This window comes from Nelumbo nucifera, chromosome 4, assembly GCF_055504915.1.
Source record: "Nelumbo nucifera cultivar China Antique chromosome 4, China Antique-T2T, whole genome shotgun sequence".
NCBI classification, from domain to species: Eukaryota; Viridiplantae; Streptophyta; class Magnoliopsida; order Proteales; family Nelumbonaceae; genus Nelumbo; species Nelumbo nucifera.
The window spans coordinates 93,158,655-93,169,605 of NC_142652.1; the positions used below are offsets into that span (position 1 = coordinate 93,158,655).

Genomic DNA, 10,951 nt, shown 5'->3' on the forward strand with positions numbered 1-10,951 from the left:
CCATGGATACACATAAAAGAACATGAACCAATCTAAAAAATTGGCATTGTATTTTTCTTTGCATTCTTGTTTTTTTTTTTCTTTTAGTAAAATTTTCTTTTTATAATAAAAAAGATGGCAATACACTATACAAATCCCTTCCCAACCCAGATGTAGCTAAGCTATCGGCAATCTGATTCAACTCCCTAGGGATCCATCTGAAAGTGCAGAACAAGAAGAAACAATTGATGACTATTTGTCTGTTAGATATAAATGTTCCAACCTTCTGCATACGTTTGGATCTGTTCTGTGCACACTAATTAGTGATGGTCAGCTGTCCATCCTATGCGTTATGGTTTTGGCCTATGCACAGGGGTCAAGTGGAGCTCTGGAGGCTTTAAGCCCTCCATACAGGAGTCCTGATGAAATAGCTGTCTATTGCTGATTCGTGCACTAAGCAGATCTCTTCTCTATATCTATTAAATTCTGAGTATATCCATGGTTTAGATTTTCTGGAGCATCTGTATGCATCCATCATATGCTTCTTAAAACTGATTTGCCAATACGCATGTTTACCGTTCCTTATAATGTTGATTTTTAGCATTTTGTTGTTTTTCCCATAGTGCACTGAGTTTGTAACCCATAATACAAATTTTTGTATGGAACATGGTTGCAAAGCTTCCTCCACACCAAGTTGATTTTTAGCATTTTGTTGTTTTTCCCATAGTGCACTAAGTAATTGTCTTATGATAGGGTAACATTGCATGATGGCTCAAGAAAGAAGGTGAGTAGGTTTCTCGTGGTGAAGTTCTCTGCCAAGTTGAAACTGTAGGCTTCTTTCTGCTGGTCTACAGTCCAAATTTGTAACTTAGTAAAATATGTGTTAAGGATGCAGAAAAATTAGAAAAACTAATAGCTCAAAACCAGGTTGCATTCATTAAGGGCAGGCAAGGTGTTGATAGTATCATCATAGCACAAGAGATGGCAAACAAAATGAAGAAACAGGGCAGAGGAAAAGGATGGGCCACGCTGAAGATAGACATGTTAAAGGCATATTATAGAATTCCAAGGGCTTTTTTAGCGAAAATGATGGAGAAAATGGGATGCCAAGAAAGATGGTGCAAAATGGTGAATTTTTGTATTCAAACACCAAGGTTCTTGATAAAAATAAATGGAACTCTAAAAGAATTTTTTTCAGGTATCTAAATGGAATAAGACAAGGTGATCCACTTTCACCTTACCTATTCATCATAGGGATGCAAGCACTGTCTAGTCTCTTCCTGAAAGCTGAAGATAATAAGGAGCTGCAAGGTATAAGATTATGTAGAAATGGTCCTTCAATACCACATCTGCTATTTGCAGATGACTGTTAGAATCTTTAAGAATGAACCAGATAAGTTAAAGAAGGTCAAAGAAATACTGGCAACGCTTGAATGCTGGTCAGGAGAAAGACAAAAGCAGGGGCACAGTTCAGTAGAGGAATACACAGAAGAAAGGAAAAAATACTCAAAATTTTCAGAATGAAACGCATGATGATTCAAGAAAAATATCTGGGAGCCAAGCTATGTTTCCAATGTAAACAAAACAATGACAATTGGAAAATTGTGGATAAAATAAACACTAGACTAGCTACTTGGAAGGCAAAATTGTTGTCACACGCAGGGAGAACTACACTGGTGAAAACAGTGTTACAAGCCTTACCCACCTACTTAATGTCCCACCCATTATTACAGAAAAAACAATTAAAGAAATAAAAATAATCTAGAAGAGGTTCGGAAGGGAAGAAATAAAAAACAATCAAGGAAGCATAGGCTTCAGGAAAATTGAGGAATAAAACAAGGCTCTCTTCTCAAAACAGATATGGAGACTCTTCACAGTCAAATCAGAACTCTGGGCAAAATCATAAAAAAAAAAGTATATCAAATCCAATCTATCTTCAAAGCTAACAAATAAACCAAGGGACTCTTGGTGGTGGAAGCAAGTAGTAGTTTTATTTGACCAGCTGAAAGGGAATCTGTTCTGGCCCCCTACTACAGCATCTATTTGAGGAAGAAACAATAAACCACATCATACAACTGAACAGAATTCCATCCACATACTCAGACAAACTCCTACGGAAGAGTTCAAGAAAAACCAACATACAGAGTCAAAACAGACTACAAATTCTTTATAGATCAGCAACCATCCTCCTCAGGACCACATGAGAACTGGAATCTCATCTGAAAAACAAAACTGCCCTTCAGGTTTCAAATATTCATGTGCTAGGAATGGTGGGGTTGAATGAAAACTAGAGACAAACTCCTTTTTCAATAGGAAACAGAAAAACTCTGCCCTTTATGTAATGCTGCTATATAATCATGGCAGTAAATAACAAACAGCTGAGTCAGTTCGCCACTGATTGGATAACAGCAAAGTTAAAAAACTTATCACCAAACATCAAACAGAGGTATACTGCCAAATTCTTCATCATTTTCAGAGTCATACGGGATATGTGTAATACAAAGGTCCACCAACAACACATACTTGATCTCACACAGCTGCTAGATAAAGCTGATTCATACATAGAACCTAGAACCCATTGACAACTCTGAACAAGCATCAGACAATGCCTGGGGAGACTCTCAACAGAACACAGATGTCTATATTTATGTGGATGGCTCATACGACCTAGCAAAGGGAACAGCGTGGACAGGTATTGTCTTACGAAATAATTATCAATATGTGAATTCAACAGATAGTCGAAGGATCAGAGCTGCTTCAAGTCTTCAAGCTGAATGGGTGGGTAGTAATTCATGGACTGGATAAAGCTCTCTCAATGAAAATAAAATCTGCAACTCTTTTGTCTGACGCCAAAGTATTGTAAATAGTATCGATGGAAAAGAAGGATGCACCGACTGGCAAACGTGGTTTCAAATGCCGCCAAATGTTGCTAATGTCGCCTGACATATGTTGATGTCGAGGCTCACCAACATGAAAATGGATGGTAATATAAAAATTACACTGTCAGTCGGCATTTCCTATATTTCGGAAATATCAACCAAATCGGTCCAAATAACAAAAAAAAAATACAGTTTTTCCTATTATGTCGACAGGATGTCGACTAATGTACATTAAAAATATAATATATTAGTATATTATATTAATATAATACAGTACATTAATATAGATTATTCCATTAATAATTTTTATTTAATATTTCAAAAAAATATTTATAAAAAAGAATTAACAAAATATACAAACAAAAGAACAAATTAATTACTTTATAATATAAAACATAAAATATTTTTCAAGTAATAAATTATTAACTAGTTAGTATCTTTTAAAATATTTATTAAAATCAGAAAATGTTTATTAAATTTTATAATAAATCATGTTCTACATTTAATAAAAAAAATCAGAATAAATTTAATAAATTTTATACTAAATCATAATTTATTATAAATTTAGTATTAAAAATCATAATAAATTCATTAAGTTTTATAAGAAATCAGAATTTATCATAATCTTAATACTACAAAGAGGAGAATCAGTTTATTAAATTTATAATAAAACATAATGTATTATAACTTTAATATTTAAAAAATCAGAATAAATGTATTTCTATTTACTAGTGTGAAATAAATATATTAGATTTTATAATAAATCAGAATGAAAAATAAGAAAAGAAAATATCAGATAACCTTGTAAAAACATCAAAATGCATAATAAATCTGTAAATCATCATTTACTAATTTGTTATTGATCTTAGTTTCTTAGCTTTATATAATGGTTGGGAATAAGATAATAGTCTAGAAATATGTATTAATGCTTCTTTTATCATTTTACAAAATATCTTTGCATATTTCCACAATGTCTCTAATTTTTACAATATTTCCCCTCGACATTTCCGACATGTGTCCTATATTTTGATAAGTGACATTTTCATTGACATCGACATTTTAAACTTTGCTGGCAAATGATACACCTCAAAGGAAGCGGCCACTAACCTTTTGACTTTTTTTTTGATACTATATATATCAAGTATGTTTCTAGAACTCTCAATACAATATAATATAGTTATACAAAATAAGGGCAGTAGTATATTAGCCTGTATTGAAGGTTTTACTTAAGTAATGCAGTTTTGCTCTTTTGAAAAAAAAAATGTCCGTAAAGGGCATTTGATAAAAAAATGATAGAAATTATGAGTAATGCATTGTATGTAGAGAAAATTTTGGATTCTATTAAATTAGGTAGGGGTGTAGCTCAGGTTTGTCCAATTAGCATTTTATACACTGCTTTGGCCTTGGGCCGTCAGGCTAGACCCATTCGAATTTTGAAAAAAATCTCAACCCAAGCCTACTCAAATTGATCATTTGTACCCGTAATTATAGGCAATAACCACTTTTTCAAAGTGGATGTTAAAGCCACATCATTCATTATTAAAAAAAATTCACCATAACAAGGAGGTGTGGCCTATGACCTTATCATCCAACGTAAAGTTTTTCCTGTAAATATATCAACAACTGAATAAAATATAAAAAGCACAGGGTTTAATTACCGATACACAGAGGTGTATCAATACTTTGAACCTTGCTTGCAACCTCTAATGATACACAAACAATTTTTTTTTGATAATATCGGAAGGGGCTACACAAGACGGGGGTAGCACATCCCAACAGATCATTACACACAATTACACTAAGATCATAAGGAAGAGCTCTTGGATTGAAGGCTGAAGAGGCATCACCAAACTTTTGCACTTCCTGGGCTAACTAGTCAGAAACAACCTTGTCATCTTCTTGGTTCCTTGTTAGTGTAATTCAGACCGCAGAGAAGCTTCTCGTAGTCCTCTGTATTTGCATCATATACAAGTCCAGGATCAAGCGACTTGTTAGGATTGAGGTGACCCGCTCTCCTGTGGCTAGAGGACTTGTGGATTGCTCGTCATCTAAGATTTCTGTGATGGGTTTGAGAGTGGTATCAAGTGAATCTTCTGTGGTCATCATGGCAGATAGAATGGCTATTGGGCTCCATTCAGGATGGACTGCTTTCAGAAGTGCTGCATTCCCACCATACGAGGACAAGCCATGGAGGTTCCGCATATGATGTTGAAGTTGCTAAACAACTTTGTTAGTCCTTCGCTCACCACAGGACTTACTGGAGATCAATGTTGTGGTCTCCTATAAATTTATTGTTATAGCTACTCTTGCATTCAGCCACAACAATCTTGTGACCAACATTACTAAAATCTTGCGTACAGTTTCATATGAAGACGAGGGATACTCGGGTCAGCAACGAACCTCCATACAAAGATGCACCTGCAATTGAAACACCATAGCCACTGTACTACTTGATATCAATCCACATGGAACAATCTCCGATGAGCTGCTCACACTTAGCTGTCCTGTGCTGATAAATTCATCGTAACAAGAAATTGTGGAGACATTTACAGACAATGAAGCTGAAAAGTAAATGTACATCAACATTCTACACTGAAAACTTGAAGGACTTGCATGGTCTGTTTAACTTATAGTCATAATTAGCCCATCCAGCGCATTGATTAGCTAGATCATAAACAAAAAAAAAAAAAATAACACTTAGAACAGGGTCTGCAAAGAAAAAAGTAAATATATATATATTAGTTTTCTTCTCTTTAGTCAGGCTTACCAACTTACAACTTTAATAACTCATATACCAACTCAGGCAAATATACACATAAGTTTACTGGTAAAGACATTGCATCCATATCATTCAAAATGTGGTTGCCGATGTCATGATTTTGTTTCAGACAGCATAACAGCCATGCAACAGTTTGAAAGGAAGCATTTCCAATGCCTTAAAGTAGAAAAGTTTTAGAGAATCTGAATCAATGTAATACGTCTGTTGAGGATTAAAAAAATGTACGAAGTTTAATGATAAAACAATTGCTGATGAGAAAGAAGATTGTTGAAGTCAGAGTTGGCAGAACTAGCTAAACCTCAGAATGGACTTTCTGTCAAATTTTTTATCTTAATATTTAACTATATTAGTTGGTGCAGGTTATCTTTTATCTCTATATAAAACAAGTAAGTTCTTATATATGTTAATAGTTGACATTGCTCTCATGGAATATATTCCATGGCATTGCAAGAACCAATTATTGTGATTTGCATAATTGCATCTCAAACTACTTAAAATAGACAATAGTTGGAATTTCCCTACAAACAATGTAGAGAGTGCACATATCTAAAAAGGCCATTATCCAATGGTGGCCCCTGCTACTTTGGCATTTTCTTTTGCACAAAGTGGCTGCTCTCACTCTCACAATATGAAAGTGCACATAGAGCATCCAAAAATAGTATTCAGGGAACTTTTAAGGTAGTTTACTTCTATCCACCCCATGCCTAACAGCTCATTATGAAAAGTTGTGTATTAGATACGGTTGTTACATACTTACACCCACTTTTTGAAGGTTTTGTCAATTAAGCTTTTATGCAGTTAATAAATAGTGGAGATACCATTAAATGTTTTCTACATTGCAAATACCTTTATGAAATTCTTCTTCGCTATATATCTCTCTATCGGATATGGTGTTATGCCCTAATGTATTAAAATATATTTAGGAGTTTATGTACATACTACACAGATTACAGTTGAAAATGAGTTTAATAATGACATTTCATGTAGCCAAGAAAGTGGAGAAATACCAATGAAACCACCAATCATGAAACAGGAAATTAGGAAAAACAAAAAGTCGGTTATATTTCACACTTACACAACCTCCAAGACCTAAAATTCAAGAGATCAATGACGGGCGACATAGGAAGAGAGCTAGGGATAGACCAAAAAGAACATGGATAGAAACAGTAAGAAATGATTTAGACACTAATAATTAAACAATGGATATGGCTTTAAATTGAATGGATTAGGGAAACGGGACTCATGTAGCCAACCTAATATAGTTAGGACAAGTCATGAATGATAATGATGATGACATATTAGGGATGGTTTCTTTATGACCTGACCGACTTGCCTGGCATGCAAATTTCCAGGCCCAAGTAGCCACATTTCTCCTAGGCCTAGCCCAACCCAGACCCGCATTAAACCTACAAGAAATGTGGATATGTGATGTTTCGTTAAAATACGATAATATTAGTTGTAACCTCATAATAGACTTTCAACCTTCAACCATTAATTGTGACCTCATAATGGACTTTCAATCAAATTTTTATCCTGATATTTTTTATGTGATTGTAGATCTGTAGTTAGAATTGCCTTGAGAACTCCTATAGCTTGTTTGTGATGTTTGGGCAAACATTGGAGTTCAATATCTTAGTATTTATAAAATATTATTAAATTAACAATAAGATAATAACAATAAATAAAATAATATACTAATAATAAAATGTTAATAAACTATTAATAAAATATTAGTAAAATAATAATAAAATAACATTACTATAATAAAATATTAAGACACTAATTACAAAAAAGATTTTAATTATTAAATATAATAATAAAATATTAATAAAATACTAATGCAATATAATTAAATATTATAAAAAGTAATAATTAGATAATAAAAACAATAATAAAATACAAGTTTATTAATAAATAAAATAATAAAAATAAAAATAAAATATTCATTAAATAATAATACTATAATAAAACATTAATAAATTAATAACAAAAAGAAAAGATATTAATTTAGTAAATAATAATCTTAATAATAATTCATTAGAAATAAAATGTTAATATATTATAATTAAAATAATAATAAAATACTAGCAAATTATTTATTAAATAATAATAAATTAATAAACAAAAATAATAGCATAACAATAAACTAATATGAAAATAAAAGTAAATATAATAAAATAATAATTTTTAAGAAAATTTTCATAAATTAATGATAAATACAAAGATACTAATTATTAAAAACTAATAAAATAATAATGACAATGTACTAAAAAATAATAATTATATATTCATAAAATAATAATGAATACTAAGATATTGAAGTCTAATGTGTGCCCAAATATCATAGACAAGTTATAAGATTTCTTAAGACAATTCTAAATCTACATATCTACAATCACATCAATTATATTAGCATAAAAATTTGATTGAAAGTCCATTCTAAGGTTACAATTAATGAATGAAGGTTGAAAGTCCATTTTGAGGTTACAACTAATATCAACATGATATAGCCAAACATCACAAATCTGCATTTTTTGTGCGCTTAATGTGGGTCTAGGCTAGAATAATAAATCCTGAGATGTAGGGGCCAAGTGACATTTTCTTTTTTTTGTGCTTGGGTTACAAACCCAGGTGATGTATATTTGGGCATTAGTGATTAGATTGATTATGGTTTATAGTCTAATTTTTCAATAATGAAAGATATGGGATTATTAAATTTTTTTGGTTTTCAAAAGGCAAGAAAGAAATGGAAGACTTTACATTTCTCCCCACTCCTATTGCATGTGCCTGCAACAATTAGTATTACATTGAAACCTATCTCTATAGATAGTTCTATCCCCATTTATAATGTGTGGACTTCGAAACTAACAACGTCCCCAAGGGGTCCGAGGATAAAGCAGGAGTTAGACCTGAATTTATAAACACAAGCCAATATCATATGCTTCTAGATTGACTAAGTTGCATCTATCAAGGTTTATAAACACAAGCCAATATCATATGCTTCTAGATTGACTAAGTTGCATCTATCAAGGTTTAACTTGGTAAAACTTTCTTCATGGAACCTCCTATCAAATGCACGCTAATCCCTCCAAGTAGAGATTTTTGCAACTAATGCCCAATTCCTCCCTATATCATTAATGAAAAATTGTGAAAACAAACCTGAGCCATTCATCAAATTTCTATTAAGAATACGATCACTGGCGGTAGCCAAATTTCTCTCATTGTTAGTGAGTGCAAGACTTTTATGAAGGAACCATCCAATTAAGCCTTATAGGTAACCAAATCTCTCTCCTTGTAAGTGAGTGCAAGAATTTCACGAAGAAACCATCCAATTAAGCCTTCTAGGTAGCCAAATCTCTCTCCTTTTTAATTCGTGCACGACTTTCATGAAGAAACCATCCAATTAAGCCTTGCATATAGAAAGCAATGGAACAAAAGTTACCAAACCCAAAAGGATTTAATATTAGCCACTTCTCGAAAGGGGCTAATATCATGGTGGATTTCAACCTTAAGCCTTTTATCACACCATCTGCAATTCTCCTCCAATCCCTTAATGTTTTTTTAGTAACCACTATGTACTTCCTCTCCCAATCAACAATGGCAACGTTGATGGTTAATTGGTTATCCTATCATCACTTTTAATATGTCTTAATGTCAATAATGCCCCCATCAAAACATCCTTTTCACCATCTTAAATCTATGCACCACCATCATGTTAGGCTACCTAAACTAAGAGGACTAAGCAATCCTCTCCCCGCCCCCTCCAAAGCAACTTATTCACTATTTCTTCCAATAGTTTTATCAAAACACCCAAAAAGTTGTGAATGATTTCAGAGAAATAAGTGAAAGTATATGATATTCTTGAAGAACTCAAAAAATAAATTATATTATTAGCCCTAGTTGTGAGAAAAACAGAGATATCGGAATTCTTGAAGAACTCAAAGAATAAGTTATATAATTAGCCCTACTTGTGAGAAAAACAAAGATGTCGACATTATTGAAGAACTCAAAAAATAAATTATATGATTAGCCCTAACTGTGAGAAAAATAGAGATATCGGCATTCTTGAAGAACTCAGAAAATAAATAATATGACTATCCCTAGCTGTAAAAGAGAGATGTTACTGAAACATATGTCTAGATTGAAGGAGAGAAGAAAAACATTGTTACCTTCCTGAAGTGTTTGAGTCGATTCAGATGTAGCAAACTTAACCAAACTAATGTGTAAAACTGTAAAGCTACCATTATCGGTAATTCTAATGATAAAGCACTTGGAGTCAAACTTTAGAAGAGAGGACTTTTATCTTGTGAATCTCTTTTTCTCTTTTTGCTAAATATTTGCCATCTTGTTTTAGTCTTATAAGAATCACTGTGTAACTTTCAAGTTAGAAAGGAGAAGGAAAGGAGACAATTTAATCTAAAGAAAACCCAGTTGACATAAAACCTAATTAAGAAAAGGGAATAGAATGATCTCATCGATTGTGTATATATATTTTTACATAGTATTATATTTATAGTAATTTCAAAAGTAAACCCATTTGAAACTAAATAACGGAGATCCAAATAAAAGAATAAGGCAGTGAACTATCATTATATTTCGTAGAGTTTTCAATTTCCTTAGAGATGGGAAAAAAAGAAAGGAACAAACAACTTATTGAGTCTTGAATGGAGACAATTCGTATACTTGGTCACAATTATCTTAACCATTATTACTGAATGCATTGGAATGAAAAATCCCTAGCAGTTGAAAGCAAGGAAAAGAAATCCAGAAAAGTAGGGAAGAGAGGCAGAGAAAGAAACTAATAAAAGGGAATAAATAAATATCTTCCCAGGTAGAGATGAAGAGAAACTCCCAAGCAAAGAACCAAAATGTCCAGACCTTCACTCGAACAAGTGAGTAAGAACTAGAAGATGCAGAGAGACGTAGAGCTTCATTCCAATGAACTGATAACGATGCAGGGAGACTTAAGTGATTACAGAGAATGAGAAAAAGATTGAAGACTTAAGAGAACGAGAGATGCTGGAAGATTTGAGCGATTAGAGAGTAGAGAAGAGATGGATACGAGAGAGAGAGAAGAAAACATTCGCAAGAGAGAAAGAGCATGGGTAGATTTTGTTAAACTTAATAAAGGGGCAATTTTGTCCTAAGAAAAGGATATACGAATTGTATCTCATACGGTATTCCCGCTGCTCTTTTTTTATATTTGTTAAAAAAAGTTGCCTTATTTTAGTTATTATATGAAGTATGTAACTTTAATTGCTATTAAAGCTGATAAGCGTATGGCCCCAATAACATATCCATAGGTTTTTAGCAC

General features: G+C 32.6%; 1 long non-coding RNA gene across 1 annotated transcript; it reads right to left on the minus strand.

The window, feature by feature from the left end:
- Nucleotides 1-4,912: 4,912 nt before the first annotated feature.
- Nucleotides 4,913-10,765, minus strand: LOC104610813 (uncharacterized). The gene is made up of 2 exons (XR_737501.2): nt 10,516-10,765; nt 4,913-5,522 (listed from the first exon to the last, which is right to left on the minus strand). It is a non-coding gene; the product is annotated as an uncharacterized LOC104610813 (long non-coding RNA).
- Nucleotides 10,766-10,951: the final 186 nt, after the last annotated feature.